Here is a 22,301-nt window from a genome sequence, read left to right on the forward strand (position 1 = left end):
AGTTGGAAATTCAGGCTCGAAGTCTCAAAAGACTGGGTGGGGTTCTAATCCCAACTCTGCCACTTGTCAGCTGCATGACTTTAGACAAGCCCCTTAACTTCTCTGGGCCTCAGTTACCTCATCTGCCAAATGGGGATGAAGCCTGTGAGTCCCACTTGGGACGACCTGCTTACCTTGTATCTACCCCAGCGCTTACAACAGTTCTTGGCATAGAGTAAGCACTTAACAAATACCATCATTGTTATTATTATTTTATTTGGGATCTTCTGATCAGTCCTTTGGAGAAATCTCAGAGGTGGCTTGTGTCAGAATTGGGGGGAAGGGTGGGATGACAGTCCATGGTCTGTTCTTCTCTGCCCAGTGATGAAGGGCCACAGCATACCACCAGCAGCTGTTTGGAGACAGTAAAGACAGCTTCATTCTAAAGCCATCATAATTTGGCAGCAGATTCTCCAATCAGTAGCCTTCCTAATGCATGTAATTGTTATGCAAATGAGCACCAGCACATATACCAGGCTGTAACAGGAATATCAGTGTGATGATTTGCAGGGTGCCTGGCATCGCTCACAAATCCAAGTCTGCCATTCTGACAGAGCTTGTTTCTACCCTGGATCCCGGGCAGCGTTATAACTGCCAGCACTGTGAGGGAGGGCATCGGGAGAATAGGGAGAAGTTGGCAGTTTGGTGTGGGCACTGCTAACTCTCAATTATCTGCGGTCACTGGGGACAGAGAACATTGAAATCCACAAATAATTCCAAACCATTTTACCTACTAGCTTCCTCTTGGGCTGCCAACCAAACCTTTCATGACAACAGCTATTTGAGAGCTAAATTCACTCACTTGGTCCTCTACGTCTTAACTAAACTGGCAGCTGGCGAAAATGTTTCCACTTTTGCTACATTTTCGAAGTGTCCTGGAGAAGTAGATATTTAGAATGTTCTTCAAAAGTCTGAATGCCAGAAAGGTGGCAGTTTGGATGGAGAGGACAGGGCGGATCTTAGCGATGCTGTAAAGGTGAGACTGGCGGGTTTTGGTGATATATTAGATGTGTGAGGTGAATGAGAGAGCAGAGTAAAGGATGACACCAAGGTGGTGGGCTTGTGAGACGGGAAGGATGGTAGTGCCATCCACAGTGACGGGAAAGTCAGGGAGAGGACGGGGTTTGGGAGGGAAGATAAGGAGCTCAGTCTTGGACTTGTTGAAGTTTAGGTGGTGGGCGGACATCCAGGTGAAGATGTCCTGAAGGCAGGAGGGAACACGAGCCTGGAGGGAGGGGGAGAGAACCAGGGAGGAGATGTAGATTTGGGTGTCATCTGCGTAAAGATGATAGTTGAAGCCGTGGGAGCGAATGAGTTCACCGATGGAGTGAGTATAGATGGAGAACAGAAGGCGACCAAGAATTAACCCTTGAGGAACCCCTACAGTTAGGGGATGGGAGGGGTCGAAGTTGCCACAAGAGTCTTACAGTCTTAATCCCTATTTTACATATGAGGTAACTGAGGCCCAGAGAAGTGAAGTCACCAGGATTAGAACCCAAGTCCTTCTGACTCCTAGGCCTGAGCTCTATTCATTAAGCCACGCTGCTTCCCCAATCATCTCACACATCTAAACCCTAATACACACGCTCATCCTTCTGCCTCCATTCTTCAGGCAGAATAATCAGCTATAAATACATTGAAACAGATTGGTTTTCGCACTGGTTTTTTGTTTGGTCCTTGAACTGCTAAAACAACGTCTGGGAACAGTCAAAGCAGTCATACCTCCTTGGGACTCTGGGGGGCAAGGATATATTTGCCTTTTAAAAAAGAAAGAAGAAATCTCATTTGACTTGTTTATGCTCCCGCGCCTTATGCGAGATGAACCCTTGAAAAGTTCAGCATGCTTTTTCAGTTTTTACTTAAGATAATTCATTAATAATCATTTGGCTTTCATGGCATCGCTAATCCCTTTCATCTCCAAACTTCCTCCACCCCAGGAACAAAAAGTGGTAGGAGGTAGACAGGTGGCTTTATTTGTTCCAAGCCAAAGAAAAAAAAGTCAGTGCTTCGGATTTATTACTGATAAGTACCTTGTAATGAAGTGTTAGCAAGGAAAGCACTTGAAGTGCCTTTAGCAAATTTAATTTTAAAGTGCAGTTATATAGTCAGAAAATTGACTCTAAAAACAGCCACGCAGGTTTCTGCCTTTATTCTCCCTCAGCGGTTTCCAGGCCATCTCTGATCAGTTTACAGGCAAGAGGTAATCTGGAAAATGACACAGCGGCAGACTCTCGCTGCACTCTCCGGAAGGCTGGTGGGAGCACGCCCGCTGACTTAGTGGGCTCCAACAGTGAGGGGAGAGAGAGACGAACCAGAGATCTCTGATGCCTGATTCTTATCACATCCCTACCCCAGACGACTCCTACCTTGTTCCCCATCCACAAGTGTTGCTAGTGGTGTTCAAGGACTGGCCTAGCACAGCTCTAAGTTATCCAACAGTAGGCAGCATCTGACAGAAATAGAGTTTATGGCCTGGGTTACCCAGCAGCAGACCCTTGTCCCTCAGCAGGGCAGGGCACTCCAAAGAATGATCCTGTAGAAAACCTTACTGCCTGACACCAAGGCTCACATTGCATTCCACACAGTTCGCGTGAGCGTTGCACGGGGGTCAGAGTGATGTTGGTCACTTCTTTCTCTGCCCACACAATCTACAGCACAGGATTAGTGTATGCTACATACACTTGGCAAGACTACTTAAATAAATCTCTAGCTATGGAAAAATCATCATCTCTGCCACTGCATGTGTCCGGTCCTTTGGTGAAGGCATGCCAGTTTATAGGTGGTTACCCCTCCTATCTCTCCTTGGGGTTCCTTGTCAATTGTTAACTAGCTCCAGCAAGTCTCTGCATTATGTATGTACAGTCCACTTTATTTACCTTTACATGTGGCACTGAACCTTCTAAAAACAGGGAACCTCCCCTATCAGGACATCTCAACATTAATCCTTTCCTTCCCTCAACTCCAGTTCTCCAATCTAGGTTTGCTCACCAGTAACCTGGGGATAATAGGCTCTTCTTATTAAATGAGGAATGCTTTGCCTTTCTGAGGAAAAGGGGGCTATCTCAATGGACAGCAACAAGGTCCAGGTCAAAATCTCATAATATCCCTACTGGATTATTGCATCAGCCCCCTCTCTGATCTCCTATCCTCCTGTCTCTCCCCACTTCAGTCTATACTTCACTCCGCTGCCCGGGTTATCTTTCTACAGAAATGCTCTGAACATGTCACTCCCCTCCTCAAAAACCTCCAGTGGTTACCTATCAACCTTCACAAGAAGCAAAAACTCCTCACTCTTGACTTCAAAGCTGTCCATCCCCTTGCCCCCTCCTACCTCACCTCCATTCTCTCCTTCTACAGCCCACCCCATACACTCTGCTCCTCTGCTGCTAACCTCCTCACTGTTCCTCATTCTCTCCTTTCCTGCTGTCAAACCCTGGCCCATGTCCTACTGCTGACTTGGAATACCCTCCCTCCTCACATGCACCAAACTAACTCTCTTCCCCTCTTCAAAGCCCTACTGAAAGCTCACCTCCTCCAGGAGGCCTTCCCAGGCTGAGCTCTCCCTTTCCCTCTGCTCCTCTTCCCCTCCCCATCGCCCCTACTCCCTCCTTCTGCTCTATCCCTTTTCTGCCCCACAACACTTGTATATATTTGTACATATTTAATATTCTATTTATTTTATTATATGAATATATCTATAATTCTATTTATGTATTTTGCTGCTATTAATGCCTGTCTAGTTGTTTTGTTTTGTTATCTGTCTCCCCGTTATAGACTGTCATCCTGTTGTTGGGCAGGGATTTTCTCTGTTGCCGAATTGTACATTCCAAGCACTTAGTAGAGTACTCTGCACACAGTAAGCGCTCAATATATACGATTGAATGAATGAATGACATGGACTGTGTCCAATCTGATTATCTTGTATGTACCCCAGAGGTTAATACAGTGCCTGACAAATAGTAAAGTGTTTAACAAATACCTTTTTAAAAAAAAAACAAACAACAAAAAACCCCCACACTCTGTCCGGAAGGATAGTGGGCTTTATCTACAAGAAGCAGCATGGCCTTCTGGAAAAAGCCTGGGCTAGGGAGTCAGGGGCCCTGGACTCTAAATCCTGGCTCTGCCAAATGCCAGCTATGTAGCCTGTGTGCCAACTGTAAGCCCCATGTTGGGATAGAGGTTGTGCTCAACCTAACTTGTATCTACCTCTGCACTTAGAACTATGCTCGACACATAATAAGCACTTAAATAAGATTATTATTATTAGAAGAACACAATGAAGCCATTCCTTTTCTGGAAGCCGTGGACTAAATTGGAAGTGATCGAGAAGGAGTGGGTGGTAGTCTGCTCTTAGTGTGTGGGGTGAGCAGTCAGTGAGTAGAATACTGATGGGATTCGGGTAAATCCCCTTAGCTGTCCCCACCTTCTGTCCCCTTTTGTCCCAAGAGGGGGATGCTGGAGAGGCAGTTCCCACTGATCTGGCCTTTGGCATCCAAAGATAGGGATACCAGGGTCCCCCAGGAGGGAAAAATGAATTAATAAAATAAATGAAAAATAAACGAAGAAGAGCAGTTGAATCTGGTCTTGTGTTTCTAATAGAATCATAAATGCCAGAAAATGCAGGCAATGATTTATTATCCTTTTATTATAAGTGGCTGGGAAGCTTTCGATGGAGTCCCGGCTAATTCCTAACAGCTGCATTAAATCAGGGACTCTAGTAGCTATTATAAGATCATCATCCCATTCTCCCGCAAATCAACTTGAACACTTGATGGGAGCTTAGAGCTGGGGTTCCCATGCTAGGAAACCATATCCTTGTAAAGAGTGAAAAAATGCAGTTTCTCAGGGGCAAGATAGCTGTTCCAGTAATTTCTGGAAATAATCTGACCAAATGGAATCTCTATCACTTTACTAGAGTCCATTAGTGGGACTCTGACATTTTCTTGCAGGTCTGTCATCTCCTCTTCAATCAATCAATCACCTTTATTGAGTACCTGGTCTGTGCAGAGTATAGTATCAAGTGCTTGGGAGAGTATAGTAGAATAAGTAGGAATGACTCTTCCTTGCAAGGAGCTTTCAGTCTTTCAGGTGAGACAGGTACTAAAATAAATTGAGGAGTTCCAAAATTGAAGCAAAGTATTATTCCCATGTGCTATTATTATGATCTCTATTAAGTTCTCACATTAAGCCTTCTCTGTTCTCCAAGATCATTCTCTAGAGTATAAATGCATTATGGGCAGAAAACATGTATGCTTATTCTCTTATGCTTTACTCTCTCAAGCACTTAGAACAGTGCTCTGCACTGAATACTATTGATTGATTGATAAGTAAATGATAAGTGACTGATAAGTTCATTCATTCATTCATTCAATTGTATTTATTGAGTGCTTTCTGTGTGCAAAGCACTGTTCTAAGTGCTTGGGAGACTACAATATAACAACAGACATATTCCTGCCCACAACAAGTTCACAGTCTAGAGGGGGAGGCAGACATTAATATAAATAAATAGAAAAATGACAGATGCATATATATACAAGATGAGACTGTAAGCCCATCAATGGGCAGGGATTGTCCCTATCTGTTGCCAAATTGTATGTTCCAAGCGTTTAGTACAGTGTTCTGCACATAGTAAGCGCTCAATAGATACTATTGAATGAATGAATATGCGGTGATAAGTGATTGATTGCTCTAGAGCCCAGGCCTGGGAGCCAGAGGTTGTGGGTTCTAATCCCATCTTTGCCACATGTCTGCTGTGTGGCCTTTTGCAAGTCTCTTAACTTCTCTGTGCCTCGGTTACTTCATCTGTGAAATGGGGATCAAGATTGTGAGCCCCATGAGGCACAAAGACTGTGTCCAACTTGATTACCTTGTATTAACCCCAGAGCTTAGAACAGTGCTTGGCACATAGTAAGCACTTCACATATCCCACAATTATTATAATTATGGATAACTGTTTAGTGCAGTTCTCTGCACATAGTAAGTGTTCAATAAATAACATTGATTGATCCCCACTATACTATGTACTATGTTGGAACTGGGAGTTCTTAAGAATGATCATACTAATAGTAATAGAAGTAGTAATACTAATAAATAAGAATACTAATACTAGTAGTATTTAAGCATTATTTCCCAAACACTGAACTAAGTGCTGGAGTGCGTTCAAGAATCAGCATGGCTTAGTGGCAAAAGCACTGGCTTGGGAGTCAGAGAACATGGGTTCTAATCCTGGCTCCGCCACTTGTCTGCTGTGTGATCTTGGGCAAGTCACTTAACTTCTCTGGGCCTCAGTTCCCTCATCTGTAAAATGCAGATTAAAACTGTGAGCCCTACATGGGACAACCTGATTACCTTATATCTACCCCAGTGCTTAGAACAGTGCTTGGAACATAGTAAGCACTAAACAAATACCATCATTATTATAATGTGGTCAGACAGTCTCTCTCCCATAGTCTAAGTAAGAGGGAGAGTGCTTTAGGGCCCAAGTGTCATCATACAAGTACTGAAATGACAGTTGAAATGAGGCAGGGTGGCAAGATGAGAAATTGCTTCAGGAAGGTCTCCTGGAGGACGTGTGATTCGAGCAGGGCTTTGGAAATGGGGAGAGGAGTGGACTGCCAGAAAGGGCAGCAGGTTCCTGGTGGGAGCTGGGGGTCAGCAGCAGGAAAGACAAGAACAAGCCCCAGTGAGTAGATTAGTTTGAGGGAGACCAAGACTGTGAGCTGGGGTGGGGTGGGGTGGGAGAAGACCTGTGCCTGTTTCCACATTGTCACTGTTTTAATTCCAACTGACTCTGGCCCTGGCCAGCACAGAGCAAAAACCTTCCTGTCCCCTCCCTGTCTCAGTCCAAGTTCACCTCCTCTCAACCTCTTCTAAACAAGTGCCTGAGCCTGTCTCCACCCCATCCCCATGGGGTTATTTTTAGTTCCCAGCAGTCATAGTGAAGAGGTTGATGGTTGGAGGCTGTTAGAGTGAGGCCAGATGTCTCCAGTGACTGCCTTCTGACAGGAGTGGAGAACTTCTGAGGAAAACAGACCTGTTCCGTCTGCCTCTTCTGCAGTCAGGGGATGGTCTCTACTTGCGTCAGGTTGGGCCACCTTTTTCCCCTGGCCATCTACCCTTCCTTACCAACTCTTTTTACCCTATCATCCTTCGGTCCTCAGTAGCCTGGTTTCATTTCTAGTTATTCTGGAGAAGCCAGGGGAGGAGGAGGAAGAGAAGTAGAAAGAGGATAAAGAGAAGGAGGACAGAAGAGGGAAGAGGAGGACAGAAGAGGGAAGAGGAGGAGGAGAAAAAGGAGGAAGAAAAGGAGAAAGGGAAAGAGAAGGAGAAGGAGAAGGAGATGGGCCAGATTACCTTACTTTACATCTTCAATACTCTTCCAGAAAACCCATCTCCTCCAGGAGGCCTCCCTCAATTAATAACAATACAACAATAATAATAATAAGATGGTATTTGTTAAGTGCTCACTATGTGCCGAGCACTGTTCTAAGTGCTGGGGGGTATACAAGGTAATCAGGTTGTCTCACATGGGGCTCACAGTCTTAATCCCCATTTTACAGATGAGGTAACTGAGGCATAGAGAAGTCAGGTGACTTGCCTAAAGTCACACTGCTGACAAGTGAGAGCCGGGGTTAGACCCCATCACCTCTGACTGTCAAGCCCGTGCTCTTTCCACTGTACCACACTGCTTCTCCACCTTCACTTGTCATTTCCATGTCACACCTATTCTTAGCACTTCCTAAACTTCATCCTTCTGAATATGTCATTCAAAATTAATTTATATTAATTTATTTATGCATTTTCTTGCTATACTCCTGCTATCAACAGATGGAGTGTTTTTCTTTTCCCCATTTGCACTATTTGTAAATCATTTGTGTCTGCCTATCTTTCCCATTTGACTGGAAACTCTTGGAGGGCAGCCTTTAACTCTTGCTTTTCTCTCTTCTATGCTTAGTACAGCCCTCTGAACACAATAGCATTCAACAAATACCATGGGGAGAAATGACAACCTACAGTGGGGTAGAGGAAGAGGGGAAGGGAGTCAACCACTCCTTCACTCTAAAGGACCATTAGAGGTCATTAAGGTTATTCAGGCTACCTCCAGGATATCTCTCCCTCTTCTCTCAACCTAACCCCAAATAGCACAGATACTTGTTTAACCTGTTCTTAAATGGGAACAGACTCTCCCCATTCCTGCAAAATCCATTTCTAGATCTGCCAGTGCTTCCCTTAGGCAGACTTTCCAAAGTGATTGTACTGTGCAAATAGCCACACAACCACCCACTCAGGGACAAGGAACCAAAATGCTCCAGGAGAATAACAAAGAATATAGATTCATCACACTTTACTCCCTATTAACTTCCTGGGGGAGAGGAGGCCAGGAAAAAAGTGTTTATTGGTTTTATTGAGCCTCCTTACTTTTCCACTCCCATCTCCCAGTATACTCCAGCTCACAATTTTTGCTCTTCTCAACTAATGTCTTTTAAGCAGATGATTCTCAAATTCACCTCTCCAGCCCTGACCTCTTTCCTTCTCTACAGTCTTGCATTTCTTGCAGCCTTCAAGGAATCTCTACCGAGATATCCTGCCAACACCTCAAACTAAACTTGTCTAAAACAGAACTCCTTATATTCCCACCAAAACCCTATCGTTCCCATGTCTTTCCATCACTATTGACAATACCACCACCCTCCCTATTTCGCAAGCCTGTAACCTTGTCATTATCCTTGACTCACCTGTTTCATATAGTGCACATATTCAATCTGTCACCAAATCCTGTTGGTTCAACTGTCACGACATCCCTAAATCTGCCCTTTCCTTTCCATCCAAACTGCTACTACTCTTCTCCATTCAAACTACTACTATGCCCATCCAAGCAGTTATTGTCTCCCACCTTGCCTCCTCAACTGATCTCCTTGCCTCCTGTCTCTCCCAACTCCAGTCCACTTCACTCTGCTGCCCAGGTCACTTTTCTAAAAAAAAAAAAAATTAAAAAAAAAATCAGTCCATGTTTCCCCACTCCTTAAGAACCTCAAGTGATTGCTATCCAGCTCCACATCAAACAGAATCTCCTTATCATTGACTTTAAAGCACTCAGTCAGCTTGTTACCTCTTACCTTATTTCTGTTCTACTACTACTCAGCCTTCACACTTTGTTTCTCTTGTACCAGCTTGCTCACTGTGCCCCAATCTTGACTATCTTGCCTATCCTGCCAAGGAACCCTTTCCCATATCTTTGGGTCTGTATCTTTTGGGCACTTGGTATTCACCCCACCCTCAGCCCATAACACTTATGTTCATATCTGCAACTTATTTATTTATATTAATGCCTGTCTCCCCCTCTAGACTGTAGTCAGGGAACATGTCTACCAATTTGGTTGCATTGTTCTCTCCCAAGCATTTAGTATAGTGCTCTGCACACAGAGACCATGGAGCACTCAGTGAATACCACCGATTGATTGACTGATTCTCAAGCTATCCTACTCACTATCCTCATGCCCATCTCTCTCTAAAGCTGACCTTTTATTCACATCCTCCTCCAACCCAGGAGCTCCCTGGACCTTCATATTTAACACACCTCAACTCTCTCCATCTGCAAAGTCTTTCTGAAATCGTATCTTCTCCAGGGGGCTTTCTCCAAGTAATCTCAATCTCCTCATTTTATATTCCCCAATTTACATAATGTTGGTATTTGTTAAGCGCTTACTATGTACAGAGCACTGTTCTAAGCGCTGGGGTAGGTACAGGGTAATCGGGTTGTCCCACGTGAGGCTCACAGTTAACCCCCATTTTACAGATGAGGTAACTGAGGCACAGAGAAGTGAAGTGACTTGCCCACAGTCACACAGCTGCCAAGTGGCGGAGCTGGGATTCGAACCCATGACCTCTGACTCCCAAGCCCGCGCTCTTTCCACTGAGCCATGCTGCTTCTCTATATGTCAGCTCTTCCATAATAATAATTATGGTGGTATATGTTAAGTGCTTACTATATGCCAAGGACGGTACTAAGCACCGGAGTAGTTATAAGATAACCTGACCTGATTATCTTGTATTTACCCCAACATTTAGTATAGTTCTTAGCATAAAGCTAGTGCTTAACAAATACTATTATTATTAATATTAATAATAATCAGATCAAGCACAGTCCCTTTTCCACTTTTTCACTTTACTTACTGAAACGTCCCCTAGCTCTTGTGTTTATATCTTCTACACTCTTTTCTTCTCCTCATCTGTAATTTATTTTGGTGCTGTCTCCCCCTCTAGACTCCTGAGGTCAGGGATCATTTCTTCTAATGTTTTTGTTACTCTCTCAAGCACTTAGTACAGTGATCTGAACACACAAGACAATAATAATAAAGTGATTGAATGATGTGGCAAATTGGCTAAAGATTTGGGCCATTAGAACTCCCCTTTCACATTTGTAAGGGTTTGGACATAAATCTCTCTATGGACACATTGTGAATGTATATGAAGAACTCTCCTTCATTTTTGAAGATGACGTGATTGGTGACGTAAATAGAACATGTCTTTTGGCGAGACTGATGCACCACTGCCAGCTTCTTCCATATGATAGGCTTGTCAGAATGTTTCCTGATTGTGACAGGCCTGCCTCTGTTTTTGAGACTGCCTTTTGGTAACCCAGTATTATAGTCTTTGGCTAAGGAGAGCAACTTCTCCTAATTGCCGGCCACTTGCCCAGCCAGTGTAACTGAGGAGAGCCTCTTTTTAGACTACTGCTAGGTTAATCGATCAATCCATAGTATCTATTGAGTGCTTTCTGCGTGCAGACCGTTAAACTAAGTACTTAGGAAGAGTGAAATGCAACAGAATATGTAGACCCATTTGGTATTTGCCCTACCCCCATCCCCATAGTACTTATGTACGTATCTTTGCATTATATATTATAAATTATTAATTCATCGTAGTGTCTGTTGCCCCCTCTAGACTATAAGGTCATTATGAGCAGGGAATGTACTGTTAATTGTGTTTCATTGCACTCTCCTAAGTGCTTAGAAAGTTCACTGCATGTCTTAGGTGCTCAATAAGTGCCACTGATTGATTGATTGATTACAAGTAGCTCACAGTTTGGAGGGAAATAATCAGATCGGACACAGTCCCCGTTCCATAGGAAAACAAGTATTTAACCCCATTTTACATATGAAAAAACTGAGGCATTGAGAAGTTTAATGATTTTCCTGAGGACACATAATAGGCAAGTGGCAGAGCCAGGATTAGAATGCAGTCTCCCAATTTTCAATCCCTTGCTCATTCCTGTAGGCCATGGAAGGAGTCTTGTTGCTTTAGACTGTTCTCTCCTTCATCTCTAAAATTGTTCTTTTGCTCTCCCTACTCATGATATCCCACTGGGAAATTGCTTGAGGAACTTGCTGTGCTGAATTCTCCTCACCAGCCCTGCCCGGCAAAGCTGTGTGGCTGTGAGCATCACCTCAGGGCCTGGGAGCTCTTTGCATTCCAGGACCCCATTCTTGGTCATCTTGTCAAGCTTTTCGACACTTAAGGGTTTGAAGCTGGAGAAATTACTCAGTAAGCTGGGTATGCCTTCTGTGGTCCACCACCCACAGCTCCATACAGCTTTATAAAGTATGAAATTTGCTGTCCCATAGTCAGCCAGTGCTATCAATCTCCCCAAATCTATGCTGTTTTTTTGTTTACTTTTGTTTCATCCTTCCGCTTACCCACATATCATTGATGAATCTACTGCTTGAGAAGAAAATATGGTGACAGAATTAAGTTTTGTGTTCCCATTGAAAATCTTGGGTTGTGAACAGGGTTTCCCAGTTGAGTTCGATACCTAGCCTCGGTTTCCTTCAGACACACTGTCAGTTCATAACCCCGGGCTAAATCAGTGAAGCGGTTCATAATTAATTACATGTCTTCTTTGTGTATGTAACTCAAGAGCACAGTTGTCAGCCTCCAGTATTGTCTGGTTGATTATCTCAAAGACTGTTGATGGTGCTCAGAGCCTGTTGAGTTGAAAATGTTTTCCGGTTGAATCCACGTAATGATCGTATGGCTAACTTGCATGAAGCCCTAAGTCGATGGTCAGTCTAGCTCTCGGCTGCTTGCTTGCTCATGCAATGGGCTGATGGGCATCACTATGATCGTATGCCACGATGTAGACCTGAGTCACCATCATGTTGTCTAGACACTAGGTATAAGGCCCTGACCAGAGGGTCAGTGCCAGTGTCAGGGAGAAAGAACCAAGGGAGCCTTCAGGAGTCTTGGCAGGAATTGCAGTGAGTAAAAGGCAGGTCAGGGGAATTAGGAGAGTGGGAGGTCTGAAGGTTGGGGAGAGACCCCACCACACCCTTTTCCTCCTCTCTGGAGTTCTCCCATCCTGGTTCTCAACCCAGGTGGCGATTAGTCAGACTCTCCTGCAGTTGGGCAAGAACACAGCCAGAAGCTCCCTAACCCTGATCCATTCAGTGTTAAAGCCATAGATAGCTTCTAAAACTGACTAGGCAACTAACCATCCTTCTTGCTTCACCTGCTTCCAGGTGATTCTTGTTGTTTAATCTATTCCTTGGCATGGTTTGGTAGTCCAGTCTTCCCTCCTATCCAGTGGACTGAAGCAATCGAAAGCCTCCTGGAGCCCATAAAACTATCCCAATCCTGGTACTCCAGGCAGGGCCTGGAGGCGGAGCTGGTTGAAGGGCATCCTACTCTCTGAGGTTACCAAGGCCTGTTGCTTCCGGTATCCTCCAACCTGCCCCCAAGGACATAGATCACTCCCCTTTTAGCCCACTGCTTCCAAAGGCCTGGTCCAGCCTGACTAAGCCTGAACTTCACCGGCATTTCCTCACAGCCCGCTGGAAAGGAGGGAGCCAGGTCTTCCGAGTGCTATTTTTGTTAAACATTTGTCAGGTGGGCTGTCCTTTGCCCAGTGCCATGGCGTTGATAGTGGGAGAGCAGGGCAGGGAGGGAAAAGAAAGGCAACATTAAAAGGAAAATGTCACCATTTTCAAATGCCATATTTTTTGACAGTTTCTCTTTATGTTGCAACAGCTCCTTAACATGACAAATGGCGGCTTTAATACAAATGCACGCAAGGAGAAGCAGCCCAAGAAAATGAATAATGGAGCTCTCTAACCCGGCACACTGTGGAACCTGCTCAGCCAGCAATGAATCCCACCTCGCTGCTGACAGTGTGCTGCCGGGTGCTGTTGTGGGATGATTTCTGGGCCCCAACAAACTTAGAGCTACCAGGGTCTGGGAACAGGAGATGAAATGAAAGTTTGGTTAACAGCTCCTCCCACCCAGCCCACGGAAGGGGGCAGTCTGCTCCATGCAGGGTGGCCAGCAAGGAATGATAATAACTGAGAAGCAGCAAGGCTTAATGGAAATAACATAGGTCTGGGAGTTAGAGGTCCTGGGTTCTAATCCAGCCTCTGCCACCTGTCTGCTGTTTTACCTTGGGCAAATGACATCACTTCTTTATGCCTCAGTGTCTTATCTGCAAAATGGAGATTCAATACCTGTTCTCCTACTTAGACTAAGAACCCCATGTGAGTTCTGATTATCTTGTATCTACCCCAGCACTTATTATTATGTTACTATTAGTATTAGTATTATTACTATTGTATTTGTTAAACGCCTACTATGTGCTGAGCACTGTTCTAAATGCTAGGGTTGATACAGGGTAATCAGATTGTCCCACGTGGGGCTCACATTTTTTAATCCCCATTTTTACAGATGAGGTAACTGAGGCAGAGAGAAGTTAAGCGACTTGCCCAAGGTCACACAGCAGACAAGTGGTGGAGCTGGGATTAGAACCCACAACCTCTGACTCCCAAGCCCGGGCTCTTTCCACTAAGCCATGCTCCTTCTGTGCACTCTATGTACCAGTAAAGTGGTGGATACAAGATAATACAATAATACAGCTTGTGTACTATTTAAAGGGGAGAAAAAAACAGTTATCCCCACTTTATAGATAAGGAAACTGAAGGAACAGAGAAGTTAAATGGGCTCTGACTATGGGAGGGAGAATCGAGCAGAGGCCTATCCATTCTATTCCATTCCAATCCATTCCAAGGTTGGGCAATGGCTATGAGTGGAAGGCAATGTACTACAAGTCAAAACTCACCTGTGCTGGGCAGCAGGAGCATGGGAGAGAGTTGAAGGATAAGACTCAAGTTTACTGTGCAGAAGGAGGCGATGGTAAACCACTTCCATATTTTTACCAAGAAATCTCTATGGATACACCACCAGAGCGATTGCTGATGGAAGCGGGGTGTTCTGGGAGAGATGTGTCCATGATGTCACTATGGGTCAGAGATGACTCGATGGCATAAGACAAGAACTGTGAGGAGTCTGAAATTCTGCTCTTCTAGTCACTGTGCACTACAGACCTTTGATTTTTGTCTTAATGTTGTCATGTGTCTGTTGCCAGTGCCCTCTCCTTGTTTTTATTTTGAGATCGTGAGCCACCTGAGGAACAGTGATGGTGTCTAACTCCTAAATTTGTACTCTCTCCCAGCTAATGGTCCAGTGCTCTGCACACAATAAAACCTTAATAAATCCTATTACCACTACTCCCACCTGCCCAGTTTGAAGAGGAGGCTAATGGTAGTGATAGGACTAGAACTCGGGTCTTCTGATTCTCCATCCTGTGCTCTTTTCTCTAGGCCACACTGCAGCAATGGAGGCAATAAATAAAACATGAGGGATGTTCAGTTGTTCATTCATTCATTCTTTCAGTGGTATTTATTGAGCGCTTACTGTGTGCAGACCACTGTACTAAGTGCTTGGATAGTACAATTGGGCAGCAGATAGAGACAATGACAGAAAGCATGACAAGAGTAGTGAGGGAAGGTGATTAAAGATGCTGGGAAGGCAGAGATAGGTAGGAGGGGTCTAGGGGAAAGACATTAAAGAAGAATCAGGTTGTTCGCAGCCTCAGACCTGCAGCGGACAAGACCTCCCTGGAGATTTGCTAACCACAAGACTTCACACTTCACTTCCTGTCCTGTCAGCTCAGTGCAACCACAGAGGGGAAAGAATGTGCTTAGCTGCTAAAAGCGCAACAAAGCGGCCTCCCCAGGACACTAGTCGGTTGGCTTCAGATCCAGCTTGTCGCAAGAGACCACGGGGACAGAGAGATTTCTAGGGAAGGGAGTGAAGTGGGAGTTTTAATTCAATGCAGTGCAGCTTTCCGGGTCAACCCTCAGCCCTGTTCAGGATGCTGGCAACATTCCCAGGACCTTCTGGGATTTGCTGCATGTAGGCAGCAGCTGGGACAAACCAAACAGCTAGTCTGTGGCAACAGGTCTAGAGAAATGGTGTCTCCCCTCTCCACAGCTCCCCTTCCCTCACACACATGCACACTTTGGGAATCCTAACCCAACAGTTCTGGGAAGGGTTTGAGCTCCATCACCCTTTTCTACATCATGGACAATAAGGATATGTCTTGGTTACTGGAGGTAAAAGGTTGAGAGGCATACTTGGTGGACTTTTAATCTTTAATATCATTAACGGTATCAATTGAGGTCTACAGTGTGCAGAGCACTGTATTGGGCACTTGAAGAACACATTAATGTAAGATATATCTCTGCCCTCCAGGCTCTTTACTGTGTAATGGGAGAGACCTATAAACATCAAATTGAGAACATGAGAAGAAATAAAACTGAGAAGCATAAGTGGATAAATAAACCATGAAAACAAATATGTGCGAAATTGGGAATTAGAAGTAGCAACATTTTTGAGAACTCACTTTTTTTAATGGTATTTTTTAAGCACTTATTGTGTGTCAGGCAGTGCACTGCTCATTGAGAGCCTGGAATGTGTCTGATATTGCTATATTGTACTCTCCCAAGCAGTTAGTACAGTGTTCTCTCTGTACACAGAAAGTATTCAGTAAATACGATTGCATGAATGAGGTAATACTAAGTGCTGAGGTCGATACAAGCTAATCAGGTTGGACACGATGCAGTCCACTTTATAGGCACATGGGAAGTACAGAATAAAGAAATGACACGCTCCCTGCCCCCAAGGAGCTTACACTCTAATGGGGGAAGCAAACATAAAGAAATTTACAACCAGAGAAATAATAAAAAAAATGAGTACACATATATACATGAGTGCTGAAGAGAATGTGAATAATTTAATGTATTAGTATTTGATGAAGGGATATTATAGCTCAGAGTATTGGAAAATCAATCAGGGGCAGCTTATTGAAGAAGGTGGGACTTTAGAAGGCTCTGATTATGCGGCGAGCTAATAATAATGACTGTGACATTTGTTAAGCACTTACAGTATGCCAAGCACTGGGAAAAATATGAGTCTGTGTCCCACATGTGGCTGATAGGCTTAGGGGGATGGAAAGCAGGTATTTATACCCCATTTTACAGATTAGAAAACTGAGTCAGAGAGCATTAAAGTGACTTCCCCAAGGATATTCACCAGGCAAGCAGCAGTACCAGAATTAGAACCCAGTTCAAGCAGCAGTACCAGAATTAGAACCCAGCTCAGTGCTCTTTCCACTAGGGCACACACAATCTGCCTGATGTGGGAAAGGAGGGAGTTCCCAGACAGGGACACAACATAAGCGAAGAGACAGAAGAGGGAGAGTCGAGGAAGAAGTACGGCTGGAAGGTTGGCTTGAGAGAAATGAAGACAGCAAGTTGGGGAATAGTGGATGAAGAGAGCAGATGAGGGAAGGAGAAGTCCGGTAGAGGAGGGCCTTGAAGCTGATTGCGAGAAGGTTTTTGCTTTATGTGGACAAGGAACATGTCTACCAACTCTGTCATATTGTACTCTCCTAAATCCTTAGTACAGTGCTCTGCACAATGTAAATCCTTAATAAATTTGATCGACTGATTGATTGAGAGACATATGACTATTCCTAAAACATCGGATTGACAGATTTGGTCTGTCTGAGAGTACAGACAGTATAGTCCGTGAGAATACTCCGTAGTTATCTAATTTCCTCCTTTGACTTTCTTAATATATGTTTCAGTTAATAATAGTAACGATGGTGTTTGTTAAGCGCTTACTATGTGCCAAGCACTGTTCTAACTTCTGGGGTAGACATAAGATAATCAGGTTGTACCATGTAGGGCTCACAGTCTTATTCCCCATTTTACAGATGAGGTTACGGAGGCACAGAGAAGTTAAGTGATTTGCCCAAAGTCACACAGCTGATAAGTGGTGGAGCTGGGATTAGAACCCATGACCTCTGACTCCCAAGCCCGGGCTCTTTCCCCCAAGCCACACTGCCTCTCAGCATGAACGTGATGTTGAAACCTTGATGTTTTCTGGTTTCCTTTTTGCCAGGGATTCTTTTGGAATTGGATTTAATTTTGGGCTCCTCCACTAGATTGTAAACTCCCTGAGGATAGGAATCATGTCTACCTACTCTATTGTACTCTCCCAAATGCTTAATACAGTGCTGTGTCCTCGGTAAACTTTCAGTGCATACCACTGATTGATTAATTGATTGAGGAGCCCCTATCTGAACACGCTTTTTAAACACCACTGCCATCTTCAATTCCTTTGTCTACAAGGATCACACCTCACTGGAACACACATTTGGTCACCAATTTAGTCACCAGTCTCTAGAGCTCTCTGCTAGGTGTTTGAGAACATACATTGAAAACAACAGCCCCAGCCGCCTCCCTCCCTTCTCTCCTTCTACATCCCAACCCACACACTTTGCTCCTCTGGTACTAACCTTCTCCCTGGGCGTCGTTCTCGCCTATCCCACCGTTGACCCCTGGCCCAGGTCCTACCTCTGGCCTGAAACGCCCTCCCTCCTCAAAACCACCAAACTTGCACACTTCCTCTCTTCAAAGTCCTACTGAGAACTCACCTCCTCCTGGAGGCTTTCCCAGACTAAGCCACCCTTTTCCTCTGCTCCCCCTCCCTTCCCCATTGCTCCGACCTGCTCCCTTTGCTCTACCCCCTCACAGCACTTGTGCATATATGTACATATTTATAATTGTAATTCTATTTATTTTTATTAATGATGTTTATATATCCACAATTCTATTTATAATGATGCTACTGAGGCCTGATTACTTGTTTTGATCTCTGCCTCTCCCCTTCTAGAGACTGTAAGCCCATTGTGGGCAGGGATTGTCTCTCTTTGTTGCTGGATTGTACTTCCCAAGCACTTAATACAGGGCTCTGCACATAGTAAGCGCTCAGTAAATAAGATTGAATGAAAGAATGACTCCTTGCCCTCAAGGAGATTACAATCTAAAATGGAAGAGATGAGCATCCACTGTGCCATATTGTATATATTCCGTGAGAACGGGGAAAATCACGATACCGATGGTAATAGGATAGAGAGAAAATAAGGAAATATGTGAATGAATGAATGAATGAATGAACGAATGAACGAATAAATACAAGGAATATAAAAGTGAAGAAACCCATAATTTCATTCATTCATTCATTCATTCAATAGTATTTATTGAGCGCTTACTATGTGCAGAGCACTGTACTAAGCGCTTGGGATGAACAAGTCGGCAACAGATAGAGACAGTCCCTGATGTTTGAAGGGCTTACAGTATAATTTAGTGGTCACATTCTTGGGGAATCTTATCTTCATGAGCACAGTAGTACTCAATCTGATGCCAAGCATTTGAGCACTACCAGTTTCTAGCAGTCAATCAATCATTGGTATTTATTGAGCACTTACTGTGTGCAGAGCACTGCACTAAGTGCTTGAGCACTGTACTATCACTTGGCATGCCAAGACAAATCAGGCTTTTTTTTTAATGGTATTTGTTATACGCTTACTATGTGTCAAGCACTGTTCTAAGTGCTGGGTTAGATACAAGTTAATCAGGTCAGACACAGTCCCGGGCCCACATGGGGCTCACGGTCTGAGTAGAAAGAAGAACAGGTATTGAATCCTTTTTTTTTTTGAGGGAACTGAGACACGGAGAAGTTAAGTGACTCACCCAAGGTTACACAGCAGACAAATGGTGGAGCTGGGATTAAAAGCCAATTTCTCTGACTCACAGGCCTGTGTTCTACCTGTGCTGTTGGAAGAACACTGCCTAATTCACTGAGTTCTCTCAGAACATGTATGGGAAAAATGCTAAAAGGCATAACTGGATGCAGAAGTTGTGGCTCTTTGGGAGAATTAAGTTCTAGGAGAGTGAGGACCACGGGGGGCATGATTAGGGGAGGTGGGAGCTATAGTGGTGTTGCCTTCTGGAGGGGGTGGCTTTTCTGGAGGGCTTTGAGAGTGGGTCCCAGGTTGGCAGGTTTGGAGGAGGAGAAGGGCAGGAACAACGGGCCAGGAATGGCCTTCTTGATAAAGGACAAGGTGAGAACGTTGGCTTTGATTTACTGTTTCCATTCTGTCTCTGAGGTGGCGCTCATTCCTTCCCTCTGATTTCATGTCCTTCCCTTGCTGTCCTCTCCTGTCATGGATGGTCTCCCTGGGAATTCTGGTGCACCTACAGGGGTAGTTGTAGCAGTAGTAGTATTTATTGAACATTCGGTGCAGTGCACTGTACTAGGTTCTCTGGGAGCTAAAGAATCAAGAAATCGCACGTTTCCTGCCAACAAGTAGCTAACATTCTAATGTGGGAACAGATGTAAAAATATATTTAGGAGTATCCAAGATAAATAATTGAAATTAAATTTGGATAGATTAATTCAAGAGAGCTGAGGATGGTTATAAATAAGTTCCTAAATGCTAGAACTGGCTGATGGATTTTTAGAGCACAAGGTGTCGGGGAAATTCATCCTAGAAAGTTTGTTGGAGGAGGGGGAATTTTAGGAGAAGCAATGTGTCCTAGTGGAAAGAGGAAGGCCTGGAAATCAGAGGATCTGGGATCTAATCCAGGCTCTACCCTTTGTCTACTGTGTGATCTTGGGCAAGTAGCTTAATTTCTATGGGCATCAGTTTCCTTATCTATAAAACAGGGATGAAATCCTACTCCATCCTATTTAGACAGTAAGCTCCATATGGGACAGGGACTCTGTCCAACCTGATTATTTTAATAACTGTAGTATTTGTAAAGTGCTTACTAAGTGCTTTTGTGCCAAGGTCTGTATTAAGCACTGGGGTAGATACAGGTTATCGGGTCCCACATGGAGCTCACAGTCTAAGTAGATGGGAAAACAGGTATTGATTTCCCATTTTGCAGATGAAGGAACTGAGGCATAGAGAAGGTCAATCAGTCATTCAGTTAGTAGTATTTATTGAGTACTTATTGTGTACAGAACATTGAACTAAGCACTATGGAGAGTACAATATAATAGTATGACAGTACATTCCCTGCCCACAATGAGCTTACAATCTAGAGGAGGAGAAAGACATTAATATAAACAAATAGATTACAGATATGTACATAAGTGCTATGGGGCTGGAAGGGGGATGAATAGGGAAGAAGTCAGGGTGATGCAGAAGGGAATGGGAGAAGAGAAAAGGAGGCCTTAATCAGAGAAGACCTCTTGGAGGAGATGTGCCTTTTATAAGGCTTTCAAGGAGGGGAGAGAGTAATTGTCTGTCAGATATGAGGGAGGGCATTTCAGGCCAGAGGCAGAATGTGGGAGAGTAGTCGGCGGTTAGGTACAGTGAGAAGGTTTGCATTAGAGGAGCAAAGTGTGCAGGCTGGGGTGTAGTAGGAGAGTAGGGAGGTGAGGTAGGAGGGGGCAAGATGGTTAAGTGCTTTAAAGCCAATGGTGAGGAGTTTCTGCTTAATGCGGTGGTGGTTGGGTAACCACTGGAGGTCCTTGAGGACTGGAGAAACATGGCCTGAACGTTTTTGTAGAAAAATGATCTGGGCAGCAGAGTGAAGTATGGACTGGAGTGGGGAGAGACAGGAGGCTGGGAGGTCAACAAGGAGGCTGATACAGTAAACAAGTTGGGATAGGATAAGTGATTGGATTAATGTGGTAGCAATTTGGATGGAGAGGAAAGGGCAGATTTTTGCGATGTTGTGAAGGTCGAACCAACAAGATTTAGTGATGGATTGAATATGTGGGTTGAATGAGAGAGAGGAGTCAAAGATAATGCCAAAGTTATGGGCTTGTGAGACAGAAAGGATGGTGGCACCATCTACAGTAATGGGAAAGTCACAGGGAAGACAAGGTTTGGGTGGGAGGATAAGGAGTTCTGATTTAGACATGTTAATTTTGAGGTGATGGGAGGACATCCAAGTAAAGAGGTCTTGAAAGCAGGAGGAAATAAGAGGAAATGAAAGACCGTAGAGAGGGAGAGAGATCAGGGCTGGAGATGTAGATTTGGGTATCATCTGTTTAGCGGTGGTTGTTGAGCCATGAAGCCATAAATTTTCCAAGGGAGTGGGTATAGATGGAGAATAGAAGGGGACCTAGAACTGAACCTTGAGGAACACACACAGTTCAGTGATGGGAGGTAGAAGAGAAACCCAGGAAAGAGACTGAGAATGAGTGGCCAGAGAGATAGGAGGAGAACCAGTAGAGGACAGAGTAGGTGAAGCTGAGGTTGGATAATGTTTCCAGGAGAAGGGGGTGGTCAACAGTGTCGAGGGAAGCTAAGAGGTTGAGGAGGGCTAGGGTGCAGAAGAGGTCGTTGGATTTGGCAAGAAGATCATTTGTAACCTTTAAGAGGGTGGTTTCTGTGGAGTGCAGGGGATGGAAGCTAGATTGGAAGGGATCAAGGAGAAAATTGGAGGAGAGGAACTTGAGACAGCGGTTGTGCAGCTAAGTGTTGGAGCTGTAATTAGAATCCTTGTCCTCTGAGTCCCAGGCCTGTGCTCTTCCCAGTGGGCCAGGGATCTACCACCATGGTTACAGTGCTTGGCACATAGTAAGGGCTTAACAAGTGCCACACACAAAAAAAGGAGGGCTTTGAATTTGAATTTGTGGTCTATTTGAGGAAGGAGGTTCAAGCTGGGGCAACAGCTTGAGAGAGGAAATGGAGGCAGGAAAGTAAAGAGTGCAGAACAAAGGTCATGGCCCACGCAGGGGCTGCTTAGCTTCACTAGCTCATGTGTGTCCGTGACCTGGACTATCCAAAGGTTTCCAGGAGACAGGAATGGCAGGGGCGCATCGGTCCCCCAGTGCACCGGGCCCTGCTCCTTACCATAGGGAAGGCATGCAAATATCACTCTTTCTCCATGGAGGGTATGTCACCCACCAGTATTTTGATGTCAGTTGTTGGCAACTGGAGCTACAGTGACATCCAATTTGAAAGCAGAGGGCTTTACATACCCCATGGGTTTCCTTGGATCATTGTTTGGGATATATCAAGTCAGGTTGCTTGTGGACAATCTAGGGCTGTCTTTTAAACCTTGTTT

At 44.5% G+C, this 22,301-nt stretch overlaps 1 long non-coding RNA gene across 1 annotated transcript; it reads right to left on the minus strand.

Annotated features, from left to right (window-relative positions):
- Positions 1 to 235: 235 nt before the first annotated feature.
- Positions 236 to 9,012, minus strand: LOC114815093. Its single transcript, XR_003762873.1, has 2 exons — positions 8,933 to 9,012; positions 236 to 391 (listed from the first exon to the last, which is right to left on the minus strand). It is a non-coding gene; the product is annotated as an uncharacterized LOC114815093 (long non-coding RNA).
- Between the last annotated feature and the right edge of the window lie 13,289 nt (positions 9,013 to 22,301).

Source organism: Ornithorhynchus anatinus, chromosome 11 (assembly GCF_004115215.2).
Source record: "Ornithorhynchus anatinus isolate Pmale09 chromosome 11, mOrnAna1.pri.v4, whole genome shotgun sequence".
NCBI classification, from domain to species: Eukaryota; Metazoa; Chordata; class Mammalia; order Monotremata; family Ornithorhynchidae; genus Ornithorhynchus; species Ornithorhynchus anatinus.